Source organism: Urocitellus parryii, chromosome 6 (genome assembly GCF_045843805.1).
Source record: "Urocitellus parryii isolate mUroPar1 chromosome 6, mUroPar1.hap1, whole genome shotgun sequence".
Lineage (NCBI taxonomy): Eukaryota > Metazoa > Chordata > Mammalia > Rodentia > Sciuridae > Urocitellus > Urocitellus parryii.
In genome coordinates, this window is record NC_135536.1 from 174167077 (window position 1) to 174183122 (window position 16046).

Consider the following 16046-nt stretch of genomic DNA (forward strand, 5'->3'; position numbering starts at 1 on the left):
TGTGATGGTATAATGGTATAAGTGCCGGCCACAGATAAGGCCCTGGGTGCATTCATTTTTAAAAGGCTGAGGGGTAGCATTTCCCTAGTATGCCTGAGACTGAGGCCCTAACTTTTTTTTTTTTTTTTAACCAGGGATTGAACCCAAGGTTGCTTAATCACTGCTATATCCCCAACCCTTTATATTTTGGGACAGGGTCTGGCTAAGTTGCTGAGGTTGCCTTTGAACTTGCAATCCTCTTGTTTCAGCCTCCTGAGTCTCTGGGATCACAGACATGGGACACCGTGCCCTGCTTCAAGTGTTTATAGATCTTACATTCTGTGTGTGTTGGGGGGTGGTACTGGGAATTGAAACCAGAGGTGCTCTACCAATGAATAATATCCCCAGCCCTTTTTAGTTTTAGTTTTTAATTTTGAGAGAGGGCCTCGTTAAATGGCCCAGGCTGGCCTTGAACTTGTGATCCTCCTGCCTCAGCCTCCTGAGTAAGTGGGGTTACAAGTGTGCGCCACTGTGCCCAGCTTTACCTCCTTCACCCTCACATAACCCTTCCCTCACAATATGCTCAGTCTTCATTTCACAGATAAGGAAATAAAGGCCAAGAGAAGAAGGGACCTGCCCAAGGTCACACAGCAATCAAGAGCCTTCCCAAACCCAGAGGATGGCACAGGCAGAAGGCTGAGACAGGAGGATTGCGAGTTTCAGGTCAGCCTCAGCAATGTAGTGAGACCCTGTCTCAAAAATTTAAAAAAAATAAAATAAAAAATAAATAAATAAACAGGGCTGGATATGTAGTTCTGTAGTAAATTGTCCTTGGGTTAAAGCCACTGGGATTGCAGGCATGGGCCACTGCCTGGGCATAAAGGTCTTAATTGACTCCCGTCCTCCCCACCCCCCCACACACAAGCCCGGGACTGGGAATGGAACCCAGAGCCTCTGGCCAAGTGCTCTGCCACTGAGCTACACCAGCCCTTTGCTGACTTTTATTTGTGACTCAGTACAAAAAAAGTTGGGGAGTGGGATAAATAAACACCTTCCTGCCACCCAGAAATTCCTGCCATCAATGTTTTTCAGTTGTCTCTCTGCTTATTACATATTTTTTAACCCAAATCAGACCTGCAGCGCATATTGTTTTGACACCTGTTTCGTTTCCCCAGCCAACTACCTCCTTCCCATGTAAGCAGCCTTTGTCATCCTATCTAATACCCAGAGAGCAATCAACCTTTGTCATTTTAAGGAAGGACAGGTGGGACAAACAGACATCTGCATGGGAAGGCAGACACCTGCCTCTGAGGTGAGCCAGCTACAGTCTTCCGTGGGAGATGGGCCCCTCCTACTGCTTCCTCCTGCCACTCCAAGGCTGTGGAGTGGTCCAGCCCAGTGTCCCTAGCTGGGAATACAGGTGGGGACTCGGACCCTAGGTTTTGCATTCAAAGCCTCCAGGTGCCTGTGCTCCTCAGGCATGCGGCCTGGCTGGCTCCAGGAGCTGGGTGCCCATTCTGTTTCAGAGGAACCCAGGGCTTAGCGGGGTGGGGGGTGTAGAAGCCCGAGAGCCTCAGTGTCACAGATGGGGGAGAAGAGAAAACCCCAGGAGCAGGCTAAAGAGCCAGATGCCTAGGTTGGAGTTGGGGGAAAGGGCTAGCCCTTGCTGCCTGACCCAGGTCCTTTCTGCTTTGACAGGTCCGCTATATGATTATGAGAGCCTGTGTGTATGTGTGTGTGTGTGTGTGTGTGTGTGTGTGTGAGAGAGAGAGAGAGAGAGAGAGAGAGAGAGAGAGAATGGAGAATGTATTCTTATGAGAATCTGTGCAAGTGTTTGGGTTTGGACTAGTATGTGGGTGAGTAAAAGGGTGCTGAGATCTGAAATCTGTAGGGCTGTGTTGTAGATGTGTTTCTACTTGGTTACAAAAAATTTAAAGTTTGTTTTTGTAATATTGGAGCTTGAACCCAAAGACCCTTTACCACTGAGCTACATCTCCAGTCCTTTTTATTTTTGATTTTAGGACAGGGTCTCACTAAATTGTTTAGGGCCTCTTTAAGTTGCTGAAGATGGCCTGAAACTTGTGATCCTCCTGCCTCAGCCTCCCAAGCCCCTGGGATTACAGGTGTGGGCCACTGCCTGGGCATAAAGGTCTTAATTGACTCCTGTCCTCTCCACCACCCCCCCCCACAAGCCCGGTACTGGGAATGGAACCCAGAGCCTCTGGCAAAATGCTCTGCCACTGAGCTACACCAGCCCTTTGCTGACTTTCATTTGTGACTCTAGAATTGGCCTGCACATCATTCTATAATTCAGTGAGTGTTCCCATGAACTAGGCACAGGAGCCTGGCTTCATCCACAGAGAAGGGCTGAAGGAAGCAGAAATAACAAACGCTGGATTGAGCATTTCGAAATTATTTATGGTAAGGTTACAGCCAGGGGACTTTCCTTTTTTACAATTAAAAAAAATTTTTTTTAGTTGTAGATAGACACAATGCCTTTATTTTGTGTATTTATTTTTATGTGGTGCTGAGGATTAAACGCAGTGCCTCACACATGCTAGGCAAGCGCACTACCACTGAGTCACAGCCCAGCCCCCAAAGGGGCCTTTCTTGCCAAGCACGGGTAGTGCACACCTGTAATCCCCAGTACTGCAGAGGCTGAGGCAGGAGGACTGCAAATGTGACACCAGCCTCAGCAACTCAGAGAGACCTGCCTCAAAAAATAAAAAGCTCAGTGGTAGAGCACCCCTTAGTTTAACCCCCAGTAACAAATAAAAAAAGGAGGGGGGTCTTCCTTATCAAGCCAGTATAACTGACCTGTCTGGGGATTTATCTTTTACTTGGAAAGTCAGATAAACAGCTTAGTTTGGGCTTGATGATGTGGACCTTCAGCATGAGTGACTCCATTTTTTTTAAAAATATTTATTTATTTATTAGTTATTGGCAGACACAACATCTTTGTTTGTATGTGGTGCTGGAGGATCGAACCCGGGCCACACGCATGCCAGGCGAGCGCGCTACCGCTTGAGCCACATCCCCAGCCCCAGTGACTCCATTTTGGTTTGGCGCTTTAGGCCTGGTGCAGAAGCTCAGTCCAAACCAAGGACTCCTATGGCTTAAGTGTGGTAGTGTGTTTAGGAGTGCATATTTGTGAGAATGTCTGTGAGCAAATGGCTGCATTGGTGTGTATGTGAGGAAGAGAGACCATGTCTAACTGGGGGAGTATTGGGGTTTATAAGGGATTTGCGCAGCTTTGCTTGTTCATGTTGGTGAATTTGTGCACTCTGACCTTTCTGCTCAAATGTGAGTCAGATTTTTTTGGTCTCTGCTGCCCTTTGCCTGGGTCGCTCCTGCTCCTAGCCTTGGTGTCTCCCTCTTTCTCCTTGAACCTTCCTCTCTTCTGGCCTCATGGAAGAATTCCAGAAAGAGCACAGACTCTGGAGTCCAAGAATCAGGTCCTGGAATTCTGACTTCCTTCTCTCCCTGTGTGGCTTCAGTCAGTTGACTCCAAGCCTCAGTTTCATCATCTGTAAGATGGGCATACAGTCACTGGTTATTGTTATCCTGACTAATTCTCTCTGTTTACTTCCTGCCTCCTTTCCAAATACCAGAATCTTTTCTGCTCTGGCTAAATTGATGACACTTTTGGTTTTTAAGCCTAAAACCAGCTTCTGCAAATTTGTTTAGCAACTAATCATTCTGGATTTACCTAGGACATATTATAGAGAAGGAAGAGCTGGTGGGGAAGAGCAAGCTGGGAGTGTCCCTCAGAGGTGCTGGTTTCTGCCAACGCTGGGAAAGGCTCAGCGCTTCTGTGCAGGCCCCAGAGCACAGCTCCATCCATCGGTGGGAAAGTTGCAACTGAGTGAAAAAACAAAAGGGTTTTTTTTTTTTTTCCTTCAAAAAATTTTTGATTTCAGTCTGCGTCTGTTTTAAGCCCCACCGGATGGAAATGACCTAAAATAAGAAATTAAACAGGAGGGGAAATCCCATTATCTGGGGTTTTTTAAAGGGCCCTCAGGATTCCTCGGACCCCTCTAGCTGCTGTGTGGTCCCCTGCCCGCCCACGCCCACCCACCTCCAGCCCAGCGCGCTTTCCCAGGATTCACATGGTAATGAAAGCATCCATCTTCTCCCAGACACACACTGGGCCCTCCTGACCCTGCGGCCTGCACAATGGCCCAGTGCCTGCGGCCCCACCACCTGTTGGATTTTCCCAGGGAAGGAGGGAGGGCTGGAGGACAGGAGCCCCTTCCTCCCAGCCCACTGTCCTGCACCCTGGGCCTGGGAGCCGTCCTCGCCTGAGAGTTCAGCTCTATCAGTTTCCTCATCTGCAAACTATAGGTTACAGGGTGGCCGGGTGAGGACGAGCATGCCTGCGTGGTGGTGACTGAGGGCAGGGAACTGGGAACTGCCAGACAAATGCAGAGTGGGGTCCATAGGCTGGCGAGGTAGGGCGGTGGTAGAGCCTGGCATCCAGGAGGCCTGGGGTTCCCTCCCCAGCCCTGCAAAAACAAAAATTGAAAGTAATAATAATAAGGGGTTTGCATCTAAAAAGAACAAATTAAAAATTAAAGTTAAAACTTTAATAAGGGGTTGGTTTATATGTTTGTTCTGTTCCTAGGGATTGAACCCAGGGGCCCTCTACCACCATTATCTCGCTAAATTTCCCAGGCGAGTAGCTGGGATTGCATGGATCCCATTGACTGGCCTGGATCACGGAGCCTGGCAGTTTTTCTTCCTTAAACCTAAGTGGTGGCTTTCTAGACACCCTGCCCTGCAACCTCCTTTGCTTTCACTTATGTCCCTCGGATAACAGTGACCTTCCTCATCTCCTATGGCATTTTTCTTTCTTTCCTCCTTTTTTTTTTTTTGAGATGGAGTCTCCTGATATCATTCAGGCTGGTCTGGCCTCAAACTCCCAGGTGGTGGATCTTCCCACCTCAGCCTCCCTGGCAGCCAGGACTGTGACTTCTGGCCACACACCCAGCGATTTCTCATTCCCTCTTGCAGCTGCGCAGAAGGCCCTCCTATGAGGAACGACCTTTATTCAACCAATGCTCTGGTGGGTGGACACACAGGGTTTTTTTTTTTTTTTTCCAATTGGCCGCTTTTCCTGTACTTAAATCACTTCTCACGTTTGAGTCTATTCTTAGGATAAATGCCTGAAAGTGAAAGTGCTGTCTCTTGATTTCCCAGGGCCGCAAGGAATTTCATAGTTTATTTAGCCTTTTTCCTTGTGGTGCACATTTAGTTTGTTTCTAATCGGTTGCTCTTACGAACACAGCTGCTGTGAATGCTTCGGATATCCCTCCCAGACCCTTTGGCAATGTGTTAGAAACTGCGGATTCTTTTCCAAAAAAAAAAAAAAAAAACACCATCAGTTCCCCCAACTTTGAACTCCACCCAGGAGCTTTAAGAAACTGATCTGCTCTAGTGGCCGCGCGTGTAACTGCAGTTACTGGAGAGGCTGTGGCAGAAGGGCAGCAAGTTCCAGGCCAGCCTTGGCAACTTAAGGAGACCCTGTCTTCAAATAAAATGAAAATTTAAAGATGGGCAAGGGAGGGCTGGGGTTGTAGGTCAGTGGTAGAGCACTTGCCTAGCATGTGTGAGGCACTGGGTTCGATTCTCAGCACCATATATAAATAAATAAAACAAAGGTTCACTGACAACTAAAAAAAAAAAAAAAAAGATGGGCAAGGGAGGGCTGTTGCTGTAGCTCAGTGGCAAAGTGCTTGCCTAGCATGTGTGAGGTACTGGTTCGATCCTCAGCACCATATGGAAATTAACAAATAAGGGCATTCTGTCCATCTACAACTATAAAAAAAAAATTAAAAAAAAAAAAAAAGATGAGCAAGGGATGTAGCTCAGTAGTGGAGTGCTTGTCTAGCCTGTGAGAGGCCCTGGGTTCAATCCCGGGAACTGCAAAAAAAGAAGAAGAAGCCTGCAGTAGCACACCCCTGTCATCCCAGCAATTTGGGAGGCTGAGGCAAGAGGATCACAAATTCAAGAACAGCCTCTGAAATTAGTGAGGCCCTAAGCAACTTAGCAAGACCCTGTCTCAAAATTTTAGAAAAAAGGGTGGGGGCGGGGGGTGCTAGGAATGTGGCTCAGTGGTACAGTGCCCCTGGATTCAATTTGGTACCAAACACAACCCCCATGACTCCTATCTCACTCAGAGTAAAGGACCAAATTCTCACTGTCGCCTACTTGGGCTCACATAATCCATCCCTGCCCTGCCCCACCCACCCCTGATATTTCCCTGACCTTGTTTCCTCCTTGCTCATTCAGCTGCAGTCACACTGACTTCTTCCACACCCCAGGCAAGCACACCTCTGCCTTAGGTTCTTTGCACTGGCTGTGACTTCTGCCTGGAATGTTTCCTTTCCTGAGTAGCTGAGGGAAGGCTGGGAATGTAGATCAGTGGCAAAGGCTTGTGAGTATTCAGGAGGCCCGGGGTTTGATCCCAAGTACTACAAAATAATAATATGCTGCGTGCAGTGTGTTCACTTGTAATCCCAGCAATATGGGATGCTAAAGCAGGAGGATCTCAAGTTCCAGGTTAGCCTGGGTAATTTAGTAACACTATATCTCAAGATAAAAATTAAAAATGACTTGGGGGGTGGGCTGGGGCTGTGGCTCAGCAGTAGAGCGCTCACCTAACACATGTGAGGCCCTGGGTTCAATCCTCAGCACCATATAAAGAGAAGTAAAATAAAGGTATTGTGTCCAACTACAGCCAAAAACACAAAATACATTTAAAGAAATGACTGGGGGCATAGCACAGTGATGGAGTGCCTTAGGTTTAATCTCCAATACCTGCCCCACACACACACACAAAAAAAAAAATGCTGAGGAAACAAGTTCTTTATTGAAATATCACCTTTCTGGGGAGCCTTTGCTGACCTCCACCCAACACTTCATTTAAGAATGCAACTAGGCAGGGCGTGGTGGTGGTGCACACCTGTAATCCCAGAAACTCAAGGCTAAGGCCCAAGGATCCCAAGTTCCAGGCCAGCCTCAGCAACTTAGCCAGACCTTCTGTCAAAGCAAAAATGAGGGAGGAGGGAAGGGGAAAAGGAAGCACTGGGGACTGAAATGGAGCAAATTATATTCCATACATGTATTATTATGTCAAAATGAGCCCACTATTATGCATAATTATAATGCACTAATAAAAACATTTAAAATTAACATTGAGAGAAAAAAAGGATTGCAACCCACTCCCAATCCAGCTTTCCTACTTTCCAGACTTGTCTTTCTTCATAGCACCAGATGAGGGGACACACACACACACACACACTATACCCATTCCAACCTCACAGGACACGATTCCTGTTGATTCTGTTCAATATAACATCCGGCCCAGAGCTGTTGGAGTAGGCCCCTGCAGAAAACTTATTGATTCAAGGAAGGAATAAGGTTTGTAAAAGCATCTTGCATACAGGAAGCTAAAGGGGGTGTGGTGTCCAGGAAACCACAGGCTTTGCAAATCCTAGACTCCAACTACAGCTCCCTCTATTACTTGTTGTGACCTTCAAGGAGTCGCCTACCAAGTTCCCGGTCTTGGAGGTGATACTTACACAGGGCAGCCTTGAGAATTCCATGAGATTAGAGAGCGCTTGGGGGCTCTGGTAAGTGCTTAATAAGTGTCAGCATCCTGCTGCTTTGGGGACAGTGACGGCGGTGCAGCAGGTGCGCAGGCTACCTCCTCGGGCCACGTACTGCTGATACCAGGGGTGGGAGGTGGTCACGTGGGCGGATTCCTGAGATGGCTATCTAGTACTTTCCGGCTAGAGGGAGGGACGGCTGATGTGGTGGGGACGCGCTCAGGTACAAAGCTTCCACCTGGACAGCCCTGCGACCCGGTCCTGGGCCCCCTCCCAGGTGCCCGCCCGGGCGGTGGCCGCCGCGGCCGCACCTTCCTCGCAGCTGCCGGGAGGACGGCAGGAAAGCCGCCGGGTTTTCCCAGGCTTCCGCCCCCGCCCCCCGCGAACATCTGGCCGCGAACATCTGCCCTTCGCCTGGGTCCCGCGGCCCCGGGCCGGCCTCGCACCCATCTGCCGCCCCCGGCCCCGCCCATCTGTGCGCTCCCCCGGGGCGGCTCCCGGCGCCCCGCCCCCGCCCGCCAGGCCGGTTCCCACGGGCCGAGCGCGGGAAGCAGGGGCGGCCCATCTGCCGCGGGCTGCTGCCTGGCTCGGCGGGTCCCGCCGCCAGCGTCCCCCGGGGGCGGGGCGCGGTGCCCAGGAATGCCTTTCAGGAGGTGCGCCCCGAACAAAGCCGGTGCCGGCCTCTCCTCGCCCAGCTCGGACCAGAGTCGCGCCAGGGGCTGCAGGGGCAAAGGGCGTCATCGCGCCCCTGTCGCCTCCCTGGATGGAGCAGCGCGCCCTCCTGCCCGCTGCCCTCCTGCCGCTGACCCCAACTCTCAACACGCTCCGGCGTTCCCTCCATCACGAGCCCCCAAACTTGCAACCTCCTGGGTCCTTCTGTCTGATGCCCCTTGCCCTCCTTGCTTGCCCAACTTTTTCTCCGCCCACCCTCCCCTACTGGGGATTGAACCCAAAGCGCACTACCACCCAGAACTTTTCATTATTTTGAAACAGATTCTTGCTAAATTGCTGCGGCTGACCTCGAATGGGTGATACTTCTGCCTCAGACTCCTGAGTCGCTGGGATTACTGGTGTGGCCACCTCGCCTAGTCCAACTCTATCCTTTTACTGCACAAAAACGTAATAACTTTGCTCGTGAATGATTTTCTTAAAAAAAAAAAAAAAAAAAGAAAAATCTGCAGAGCCCAGTGGCCCAGGCCTATAATCCCAGAGATTCCAGAGGCTGAGGCAGGAAGATCACAATTGAGGCCAGCCTCAGCAACTTAAGGAGACCCTGTTTCAAAATAAAAAAGGGATGGGATGTAGCTTAGGGGAAGAACATTCCTGATTTCAATCCCCAGTACCAAAAATAAAGAAAAAAAAATCGTTCTGCAGTTCTCCTAAGCAACCCATTTGTGCATGCATCTAGCACAATGCACACATATCTAGCTCATTCCTATTAAATGCTGCAAACTTGGCCATCATCATTTTATTTCTCCATTCTCCTGTCCTTGGTCGAGGAGGTGGTTTTCCATTTGTTGCTGCTGTAGAAGCGACTACCAGGCTCCAGTCTGCCTGCGTCTGCTGTGTCTTACGTGCAGAACTCTGAGCGAATGTCCGTGGGAGTGAACTGCTGGGTCATAGGGTGTTCGAATGTTCACTTTTACTTGATATTGCCACACTGAGCTCCAAGTGATCATACCAGTTTACACACCCACCAGCAGTGGATGAGAGTTTTTATTTTCCCACATCCTCACCAATGTCTTCAACTACCAGACTTTAAAGTTTTTTCCCCCGAGGGCTGTGGCAATTGTCCCCTGCAGACATCCCGGGCACACCAAAGTTAGGGCTCAGGAGCACCTGCCTCACTTCTCTGGCCCCCCCTTTTTTTTTTTTAATCTTCTTGCATTGTCTCACAATGAGACATGAGACATGTGTCTCACACATGAGCTTTTTTTTTTTTTTTTTTTTTTTTTTTTTTTTTTAGAGAGAGAGAGAGAAATTTTTTTTAATATTTATTTTTTAGTTCTCGGCGGACACAACATCTTTGTTTGTACGTGGTGCTGAGGATCGAACCCGGGCCGCACGCATGCCAGGCGAGCGCGCTACCGCTTGAGCCACATCCCCAGCCCTCTCTGGCCCTTTTTCATAGGCCAGGAAGACCTCTCTAGCTGAGGGACAGTCTTTCTGGGCCACTCTCCTGTGTGTAGCCCCTTGTGATTCCCTGTCACGGCAGCCCTGGGAACTTGGTGGGGGCAGGAGACTGACTGCTCTATGACAGTCTGCCTGTCACACCAGGCCGCGAGCTCCCAGACAGGAACCACATTTGCAGGGCCATTGAACAGGCTGCGAGGAGGCACAGCAGCTAGGAATTACTACATGCCATCTCTTTTTTTTTGGTACCGGGGATTGAACTCAGGGACATTCAGTCACTGAGCCACATCCCCAGCCCTATTTTATATTTTTTTATTTTGGGGGGGGTGGGGGGGCCTCTTTCTTTTCTCTATTTTTATTGGTGCATTAAAAGTATACATAATAGTGGTATTCATTGTTACATATCCATTCATCAACACTTTTCTTCCCAATTCCTACAAAGGGCCCCCCTTGGGATAGCTGCAGTCCACCCTCTGACAGCGCCTGTGTGTCCCTGTCTCCAGCATGTAGATACAGGCACCAGGAAGCAATCACTTGGTGGAATTTATTCCCATTTGATCACCCCCACCTGAAAGTGGTTTCCTAAAAGCATGAACCCAGGTCCTGTTCTTTCCCCTGGGAACCTAGCAGAAAGTGAGTGTCTGTGATTTGCCTATGGAATGAATGACTGGCATTTAATGGCTCTATTTTATTTATTACTTTCTGTGTGTGTGTGTGTGTGTGTGTGTGTGTGTGCGCGCGCGGGTGCGCGTATGTGGTGTGGTGTGCTGGGGCGTCCCCTGTGCTTAGCAAGTGCTCTACCTCTTAGCCACACCTCCAGCCCTTATTGATAAAGTTCTGTAATTCAGTGGTGGAGCATATCCCAATTATTTAAAATTAATGACCTCCTGGAGAATAGTCACAAGAGTAATACCAACTCGCGTGTACCGAATGCCGACTGCCAGGAGCAGTTCTGAGCTCTTCGTGGGACTTGTTTAACCCTCAGAGGTGGGAGTTCCTACCATCCCCACTTTCACAGATGAAGAAATTGAGACAAGAAGAGGTGACATGACGGTCAGTCACACAGTTTGCAAATAGTGAAGCAGGAACGTGAACCCAGGTTTTTTGGCCCTTTGAGAGACCCACTCTGCTGCTTCCTAAGGAGAAGGGTCCCTTTCTTTCTAAAATGTTTCTGGATGTCTTAACTTCCTTTTAGCCAGAACTTCATTGCTTTTGCCTCAGTAAAATAAAAATGATAGCTAGGACGGGGTGACACACACCTGCAATCCCAGGGGCTTGGAGGCTGAGGCAGGAGGATTGCGAGTTCAAAGCCAGCCTCAGCAACTTAGTGAGACCCTAAGTAAATTAGTGAGACCCTGTCTCCAAATGAAATATAAAATGTGGCTCATTGTTTAAGCGTCCGTGGGCAATTCCCAGTAATAATAATAATAATAATAATAATAATAATTTTTAAAAGAGAATGTAAGCAGAGGTTGTCCTCCGTCATCACAGTAGTTGAGGAGTATAGCTGTGCTTGTGGCCTGAGGTGAGGGTGTGGCTGGAAGTGCCGCCCCCTGATGACAGGGTACTCAGGGTTGAGTTGAACAGGGAGGGTAGGGGTTGCCCTGGGTTTGGCAGGTTCTGAGAGACTTGGCCTCAGCTGGTTCCCGGGTTCTGGGCCCTCAGGCAGTGGGAGGGGGAGCAGGTGTATGGGACGTGGGTGAGTCAAAGGAGGGCCATGCAGGGCGCGGCAGGGAAGGTACTGCTTCCTAGGACAGAACCTCTGGGACCTCTCTCTGTCCCTCAGTGGGCCTATGGGAAAACCACTGGACATCCCAGCTGGGGGTCTCTTGTCCGGTCTCCCCAGGACCACTGGTCCCACTGCAGTGGTCCAGAAGGGCCCTTGCAGCTAGAGCAGTGGTCTTTACTGAGCTCTGCCTTGGGGTGTGGCTAACTGGCCTTGGGGCACTGCTGCCTCCCTGACTGCCAGGGTCTGACCAGCTCCCACACCTCTGCCCTGGCAGGGCCCAGGCCTGCATGTGTGGGCGTGAGACTCCAGAGGCCTGGGTAGGTGTGGTGCTGTGTCCCTGGGGCTCCTGCAGAATTCTGGATTGCACGTGCTCGCGCCCAGGGAGGCGCAGGAGCTTAGTGGTGGGTGCAGATGAGGGGATCAAAGGCCTGGACAGTGAGATGCAGCTGGAGACTTCAAACTGGGTGGGGGTGGGCCAGGTGTGTGCGGGGGGTTGGGCACCAGAGGGAGCCGGCCTAGCCTCTCTCCAGTCCTGGGCATGTCGGTCAGTATCTTGGCGTGGCTGCAGTTTTGCTGTGAGCAATACCGGGGAGGTGCGTGTTGTGTTGGTGTATCGGTGTGTACGGACCTGTGTTGTGTGTTGTCTGGGTTGTTATGTGTTGAGTGTGTTTCTGTCATGAGCTTTGCAGTGACTCCTTGCTCTCTAGTTTTTGGTGATGGCTGTTGGGGTTTTGGTGTTCTGGTTGTGTGTGTTGAGGGTGATGCGTTGTCGTAGATGATGGTATATCTTGTTGCACGTTCTGGCAGGTTGCGCTGTTGGTTTTGTGTGTCGGTGGTGTGTGCTGTCATGCTGGATGTGTCACTTGTGTGGAGTGTGCATTTGGGTGCTGCTCTGTGGGTGTGCAGCAGCATGTCTGTTCAGCCCTGCAGGTTTGGCCTGAACTGAATAACCCCTGATCGGAGCTCCCGGGTTTTACTCTGCCTCTCCCCAAGGCCACTGGACACCAGGGCAGCAGGGGCCCTTTTTTTCCAGCCACAGGAAGGCTCCACCCCTCCATCTGCAGGGGACCCTGGGAGGGGCCCAGACTGCCAGGCTCCAGCCTCCTGTCCATTGTTCTAGAGCCTCTTTGGAAACAGGATGGAGGGAAAAAGGTGGATCCAGGCCTGGGTCCTCACACTCCTGAGGACCCAGGAACCCAGAATAGAACCCTAGGGTAGAGGCCAGCTGAGGTAGGTAGGGAAACTGAGGTCCAGAGTAGAAGACTTAGCAGAAGCTTTATTATTTTTTTTAAGAGAGAGTGAGAGAGGAGAGAGAGAGAGAGAATTTTTAATATTTATGTTTTAGTTCTTGGCGGACACAACATCTTTGTTGGTATGTGGTGCTGAGGATCGAACCCGGGCCGCACGCATGCCAGACGGGCGCGCTACCGCTTGAGCCACATCCCCAGCCCTTAGCAGAAGCTTTAGAGCCCGTTAAGGGTAGAGAGATTAAAGACCCCACACTCTTCATGTCCCGAGTCCCCTGCTGAATTTGAAGGATAGAAAGATGTGACCTCAGCAGGTGCAGTGGTGCACCCCTGTAATCCCAGCAGCTTGGGGGCTGAGACAGGAGAGTCGCAAATTCAAAGCCAGCTCAGCAACTTAGCAAGGCCCTAAGCAACTCAGTGAGACCCTGTCTCTAAATCAAATATAAAATAGGGCTGGGGATGGGGCTCAGTGGTCCAGTGCCCCTGAGGTCAAGTCCTGCTACCCCCGTAAAAAAAAAAAAAAGAAAAAAAGAAAGAAATTGTCTACCCTGTTCCCATTTTCAAGTGCTTCCCTCATACTAAGTACTGAAGCATCATAACACTGGGGGTTAAGTTCAAATTTTGACCCCATTTTAGCCCAGTGCAGTGATGCACACCTATAATCCCAGGAACTCAGGACACTGAGGCAGGAGGATTGCAAGTTCCAGGCCAGCTTAGGCAATTTAGCGAGACCTTGTCTCAAAATAAAAAATAAAAAAAGGACTGGAGATGTAGCTCAGTGGTAGAGTAACCCTGAATTCAGTCCTCAATATTGAAAAAAAATTTTTTTGTCCCCATTTTGCACACAAGGAAACTGAGAACCATAGGCAATAATTCATTACTCAGCAGATATTACTCTAAATATTACTCCTGTCCAAATGCTATACTGTGTGACTTTGAGCAAGTTGCATACCTTCTCTGGGCCAGGCCCTTCTTCAGCTCTAGTCATAGCTGTGACCAAAGGAGACATGGCTCTGCTTTCTTAGAGTTCACAGCCTGGGAGGAAAGGGATGGTGCAAGGAATAAACAATATACCAGAAAAGTAAGATTATTTCAGAGGGTAATAAATTAAATGTGTAATTTGAACGCCAGGGGAATGTGAAAGAAAGGGGTTCTTCGAAGGCATCTGAGGAGGGACATTTGACCTAGGACCCGAAGAATGAGCTGGTGGACAGTGCTGTAGACAGAGGGAGCAGCAAGGGCAAGGGCCCTGGGGCAGGACCAGCTGGTTCAGTAAAGGAAGCCAAATGGTTGGTGAGAGAAAGGGAGGGGCAGGAGACGCGGTTGGTGGTGGTGGGCAGGGGCTGCAGGCCGCAGGAGGAGTTTGGATTTTATTCCCAGTGAAATGGGCAGAGATTCAGTGTTGGCTGGGCAGGAGGCTCTGGGTGGGGGGGCGCCTGTGGTCTCCTGTTACAAGTGTGGGGGGGTGTGACGGGGACACCAGAGCCAAAGGTCTCTCCCCCGCAGCTCAGGCAGTCCCAGCCCAGAGGCGCCGGCCTGGCGGCTGGAAGACTGCACTGTGGGCACATCTGGGGAGCAGCTGCCGGGCCAGGGCCAGAGTGGGTCACGTGGCACACAGGACAGGCTTACCCTGGAGCTTGCAAGGCCAGGCTCTGGGCAACACGCTGCAGAACTCTGCCGAGATGTGCTCTGCAGCCCCCGCCCCCTCCCAGGATCCAGGCGGCCTGGGTTCAACGCCACCTTCGCCACCTTCAGGCTGGGTGATCATGAGCAAGCCATTCAGCCTCTTTGGCCCTCAGGGGCCTCAGCCCTACAGAGAGGTGACATTACTACCTGGTCCATGGGCTGCTTCGCATTTAGTAAATATTCCCTGAGTTCCCCCCACCATGTGACAGGCATTGCACTGGGCTCTGAGTGACAGCACTGAACAAGACAGCTGTGGTCCCGCCCTCCTGAGCTCCAGGCCTGGGGTAACAGTTGGAAGAATGCTGACACTGAGTGAGCTCTTTGTCAATCTGAGCCATTTGCCTCGAGCCCTGGAAGCCAGAGGAAGCCCAGGAGGGCAGCCCAGGGGCAGGGACCATCACGCAAAGGCCTTCCCCAGCCCAGGGACCCTGCTACCCAGGAGGCCAAGGCAGGAGGACTGCCTGAGCCCAGGCGTTCAAGACCAGCCCGGGCAATATAGGGCTGGTCCTCAAAACACAAAAAAGCAAAAGGCACCCCAGTCCTCACTAGTGCTGCGCCCAGCTCTGGCCTGGCTTATCTCACTCTGGTGCCCACTCTGTGCTCTGATGCACGGATGAGCAAACAGAGCCCTCCAGGGGCAGTGAGAGATCTGGTGGCCTGGGGAGGGAGACCGCTCTAGGGCCCTGCATGGACCTGGGCTGGGAACTGGGGCTGCACTAAAGGAGCCCTCCCAACCCCGCTGGCGGCCAGAAGTGGGCTCTGTTTTCCTGAGCTGACCTGGCACTTGGAACCAGAAGGAAAAGCCTCCCCACCAAGAAGAAAGCAGAAAAACGCCCAGGGGACAACAGGTAAACAGTCTTCATTTAAACTTCTTTCAGTCCTTAAAAACGTAAGAGATAGCTGGTGTGGTGGCGCACACTGTAATCCCAGTGATCGGGAGGCCTGGAATCCCAGCAGTTGGGGAGGCTGAGGCAGGAGGATTGGGAGTTCAAAGCCAGCCTCAGCAAAAGCAAGGCAATAAGCAACTCGGTGAGACCCCGTCTCTAAATAAAATACAAAATAGGGCTGGGGATGGGGCTCAGTGGTCGAGCCCCTGAGTTCAATCCCAGGTAGCTCCCCCCTCCAAAAAATTAAAAAGGGCTGGGGATGTAGCTCAGTGGTCGAGTGCCCCCGGGGTTCGATTTCCAGCACTCCCCCCCCCCAAAAAAAAGTAAGAGATAAAAATGAGCACATGGGAACACTGACAACATTCTGGACCAAAATAAAGGCAACTTTTCACAGACCTAAGATGTGTGTGTATGTCGGGGTGTCATTATTTCAGTAGGGAACTTTGAGGGGGGTGCAGTGAAGAGAAAGGTTCAGAGGCTGTAAGTCTATCTAGCAAGGCTCCCTTAAACACCCTGGAAGCAGCTGGGTGTGGTGGTACACGGTTGTACTGCCAGCAGCTTGGGAGGCTGAGGCAGGAGGATCACAGGTTCAAAGCCAGTCCCCGGCAATTTAGCAAGACTGTAAACAACCGAGTGTGATCTTATCTCAAAAAAAAAAAAAACCTTGGAAGCAGCCAGGCGTGTTAGCACACTCAAGTCACTCCAGCTATTCAGGAGGCTGACGCAGGAAGATCACAAGTTCAATTTACCAAGTCACTGTCTCAAAAATAAAATA